The following is a 5383-nucleotide window of genomic DNA, read 5'->3' as shown; positions in this document are numbered from 1 at the left end:
AGAGACTTGCGGATTGTGCCATTGGTCGATGTTGATCGGAAAAACCGAAAACTCGAAAAAATCCAAACTCGAAAAATCTAAAATCGAAAAAGTTCAAAAACCGAAAAATCGCCAAAACCTGAAACTCGGAAAAACCGAAAACTCGGAAAAATCTAAAAAGTTCCAAAACTCCGAAAATCCCAAAACTCGGAAAAATCCGAAACTCGGAAACATCAAAATCGAAAAAGTTCAAAAACTCGGAAAAGTCCGAAAATCCGAAACTCGGAAAAATCCAAAAACTCGGAAAATTCCGAAAACTCGAAACATCAAAAATCCGAAAAAGTTCAAAAACTCTGAAAAGTCCGAAAACCCAAAAACTCGGAAAAATCCAAAAACTCGGAAACATCAAAAATCCGAAAAAGTTCAAAAACTCTGAAAATCCGAAAACCCAAAAACTCGGAAAAATCCGAAAACTCGGAAACATCAAAAATCCGAAAAAGTTCAAAACTCGGAAAAGTCGAAAACCCGAACACCCGAAAAAATCCAAAAACTCTGTAATAGTGTAATAGTGTGTAATAGTGTAATAGTGTAATAGTGTGTAATAGTGTAATAGTGTGTAATAGTGTAATAGTGTGTAATAGTGTAATAGTGTGTAATAGTGTAATAGTGTAATAGTGTGTAATAGTGTAATAGTGTAATAGTGTGTAATAGTGTAATAGTGTAATAGTGTGTAATAGTGTAATAGTGTGTAATAGTGTAATAGTGTGTAATAGTGTGTAATAGTGTAATAGGTGTACTAGTGTGTAATAGTGTGTAATAGTGTAATAGTGTAATAGTGTGTAATAGTGTAATAGTGTGTAATAGATCATTTAGTTTGATCTGTGTGTAATAGTGTGTAATAGTGTAATAGTGTGTACTAGTGTGTAATAGTGTGTAATAGTGTAATAGTGTAATGTGTAATAGTGTAATAGTGTGTAATAGATCATTTAGTTTGATCTGCCACTTCTTGGACACATGGTGCCATGAGAAAGGGTGAGTATTAAATAATACAACACGAAATGGAGTTTGTGTTATAGTTAATAAAATCACATCTGTAGTCATCTTCAAATGGTCTATGTTGACCACTCCCCCGATCCTTAGGCCGCGCCCCCTTTTTGTATCCTTTGAACCGTTTGTCATAGAGACTCGCGAGAGACCCTCTCCCCCGTTGCCGGCGGTGCACAGGCGTCACCCACACTTTCACAATTTCCCCGCGCGGAATTGTCTAGTTATTTATTATTCTTTATTCCACCGATTTGCAAACACTTTGCAACACGTAAGCGTTCGCGCCCCATACACGTGAAAGGTATCAAAACGAGCGGCTTGCCTATGGCAACACGGTCTCCGAACTCGTAAAGTTTCACCGCACCGTCTGGCTACGAATCGACTTTAAACGGTAAAATATCGGTCCCATTGGGAATGCATTGCATTTTAGAGTGTAGCAGCTGAAATAATCTTTTTCCCCCTACCTTGGGTGAATTGCGAGTGTGATCTCAATTTTGGACGTAGAAATAAAACAAACACATCAAAACGATGACACGGCTGTCAACCCGCTCACAAAAGAAAAATAAATGGAATTGGACATTTCTATCTCAACTGACGACCATTTGTTGAAGGTTCTCCTCCCCATTGACCGCCATGCAATCGCACTCTAGAAATCACATTTTTCACACTATTTTTTAGCCTTCTGTTCCGATCGCCGAAGGAGTGCCACAATATCGCACGAATGTCACAATATCGCGCACAACCCTTCGCCTACTCGTTGTAGTGCTCATGTGCGCGTCACAACGCTTCATCTCTTATAGTTTTTCTTTTAATCAATGTGACAATGCAGTCATGCATCTGCCTCCATAGAAATGCATTCGATAGAAAATATGCAAGTCATAGTGATTGCTTCACCTGTGTGGCTCATGCTCACTCATGATTGGTTCAGCTGTGTGGCTCGTGGCTGAGCTGCAATGACATCATCCACTTAACCCATCATTGGCCATCACTGTGTTGCAGTACTGAATTGCTGACAGCGCCCTCTGTCTTGTGGGTTGTGTCATTGTACTCAGTAGGGATATCCTCTTTCATTTTTCATTGGTCCATGTTGACCACCTTTCATTGGTCGATGTTGACCACTCCCCGATCCTTAGACCACGCCCCCCTTAGGCCACACCCCCTCAGTGTATCTCTTGAACCGTTTGTCGTAGAGACTTGCGGATTGTGCCATTGGTCGATGTTGACCACCTTTCATTGGTCGATGTTGACCACTCCCCCTGTTGACCACTTTTCATTGGTCGATGTTGACCACTCCCCCGATCCTTAGACCACGCCCCCTTAGGCACACCCCTCAGTGTAACTCTTGAACCGTTTGTCGTAGAGACTTGGGGATTGTGCCATTGGTCGATGTTGACCACCTTTCATTGGGTCGATGTTGACCACTCCCCCCGATCCTTAGACCACGCCCCTTAGGCCACACCCCCTCAGTGTATCTCTTGAACCGTTTGTCGTAGAGACTTGCGGATTGTGCCATTGTACTCGGTGTAATAGTGTAATAGTGTGTAATAGTGTAATAGTGTAATAGTGTGTAATAGTGTGTAATAGTGTAATAGTGTAATAGTGTGTAATAGTGTGTAATAGTGTAATAGTGTAATAGTGTGTAATAGTGTAATATTGTGTAATAGTGTAATAGTTGTGTAATAGTGTAATAGTGTGTAATAGTGTAATAGTGTGTAATAGTGGTAATAGTGTGTAATAGTGTAATAGTGTAATAGTGTAATAGTGTGTAATAGTGTAATAGTGTCTAATAGTGTAATAGTGTGTAATAGTGTAATAGTGTAATAGTGTGTAATAGTGTAATAGTGTAATAGTGTGTAATAGTGTAAAATAGTGTGTAATAGTGTAATAGTGTAATAGTGTGTAATAGTGTAATAGTGTGTAATAGTGTTAATAGTGTTAATAGTGTAATAGTGTAATAGTGTAATAGTTGTAATAGTTGTAATAGTGGTAATAGTGTGTAATAGTGTAATAGTGTGTAATAGAGTGTAATAGTGTGTAATAGTGTAATAGTGTAATAGTGTAATAGTGTGTAATAGTGTAATAGTGTGTAATAGTGTAATAGTGTAATAGTGTGTAATAGTGTAATAGTGTAATAGTGTGTAATAGTGTAATAGTGTGTAATAGTGTAATAGTGTAATAGTGTGTAATAGTGTAATAGTGTGTAATAGTGTAATAGTGTGTAATAGTGTAATAGTGTGTAATAGTGTAATAGTGTAATAGTGTAATAGTGTGTAATAGTGTAATAGTGTATAGTGTGTACTAGTGTAATAGTGTGTAAATAGTGTAATAGTGTGTAATAGTTAAGTGTAATAGTGTGTAATAGGTGTAATAGTGTGTAATAGTGTAATAGTGTGTAATAGTGTAATAGTGTGTAATAGTGTAATAGTGTAATAGTGTAATAGTGTAATAGTGTGTAATAGTGTAATAGTGTAATAGTGTAATAGTGTGTAATAGTGTAATAGTGTGTAATAGTGTAATAGTGTAATAGTGTGAATAGTGTGTAATAGTGTAATAGTGTAATATGTAGTGTAAATAGTGTAATAGTGTAATAGTGTAATAGTGTGTAATAGTGTAATAGTGTGTAAGTTTGTAATAGTGTGTAATAGTGTAATAGTGTGTAATAGTGTAATAGTATATGTGTAATAGTGTGTAATAGTGTAATAGTGTGTAATAGTGTAATAGTGTGTATAGTGTAATAGTGTAATAGTGTGTATAGTGTAATAGGTGTAATAGTGTAATAGTGTGTAATAGTGTAATAGTGTAATAGTGTGTAATAGTGTAATAGTTGTGTAATAGTGTAATAGTGTGTAATATGTGTAATAGTGTGTAATAGTGTGTAATAGTGTAAGTGTAATAGTGTAATAGTGGTAATAGTTGTAATAGTGTGTATAGTGTAATAGTGTGTAATAGTGTGTAATAGTTGTAATAGTGTGTAATAGTGTAATAGTGTGTAATAGTGTAATAGTGTTAATAGTGTAATAGTGTGTAGTAATAGTGTGTAATAGTGTGTAATAGTGTAATAGTGTAATAGTGTGTAATAGTGTAATATGAGTGTAATAGTGTGTAATAGTGTAATAGTGTTGTAATAGTGTAATATTTGTGTAATAGTGTAATAGTGTTAATAGTGTAATAGGTGTAATAGTGTGTAATAGGTGTAATAGTGTAATAGTGTATAGTGAATAGTGTAATAGGTGTAATAGTGTAATAGTTGTAATAGTGTGTAATAGTGTAATAGTGTTAATAGTGTGTAATAGTGTATAGTGTAATAGTGTGAAATAGTGTAATAGTGTGTAATAGTGTAATAGTGTAATAGTGTAATAGTAGTGTAATAGTGTGTAATAGTGTAATAGTGTTAATAGTGTAATAGTGTAATAGTGTAATAGGTGTAATAGTGTAATAGTGTGTATGTGTAATAGTGTAATAGTGTGTAATAGTGTAATAGTGATTAGTGTAATAGTGTGTAATAGTGTAATAGGTGTAATAGTGTAATAGTGTAATAGTGTAATAGTGTGTAATAGTGTAATAGTGTAATAGTGTAATAGTGTAATAGTGTGTAATAGTGTAATAGTGTGTAAGTTAATGTAAGTAGTGTGTAATAGTGTAATAGTGTAATAGTGTGTAATAGTGTAATAGTGTAATAGTGTGTAATAGTGTAATAGTGTTAATAGTGTGTAATAGTGTAATAGTGTGTAATAGTGTAATAGTGTAATAGTGTGTAATAGTGTAATAGTGTAATAGTGTAATAGTGTATAGTGTGTAATATAGTAAACGTGAATAGTGTAATAGTAATAGTGTGTAATAGTGTAATAGTGTAATAGTGATTATGTGTGTAATAGTTGTAATAGTTTGTAATAGTGTTGTAATAGTGTAATAGTGTAATAGTGTAATAGTGTGTAAGTGTAATAGTGTAATAGTGTGTAAAGAGTATGTGTAATAGTGTAATAGTGTAATAGTGTGTAATAGTGTAATAGTGTAATAGTGTAATAGTGTGTAATAGTGTAATAGTGTGTAATAGTGTAATAGTGCAATAGTGTGTAATAGTGTAATAGTGTGTAATAGTGTAATAGTGTTATAGTGTGTAATTGTGTAATAGTGTGTAATAGTGTAATAGTGTAATAGTGTAATAGTGTGTAATAGTGTAATAGTGTGTAATAGTGTAATAGTGTGTAATAGTGTGTAATAGTGTAATAGTGTGTAATAGTGTAATAGTGTGTAATAGTGTAATAGTGTAATAGTGTGTAATAGTGTAATAGTGTGTAATAGTGTAATAGTGTAATAGTGTGTAATAGTGTAATAGTGTAATAGTGTAATAGTGTGTAAT

Source organism: Notolepis coatsorum (genome assembly GCF_963971535.1).
Source record: "Notolepis coatsorum genome assembly, chromosome: 1".
NCBI lineage: Eukaryota > Metazoa > Chordata > Actinopteri > Aulopiformes > Paralepididae > Notolepis > Notolepis coatsorum.
The sequence above is the reverse complement of the archived record's forward strand: the minus strand, read 5'-3'. Positions refer to the sequence as shown.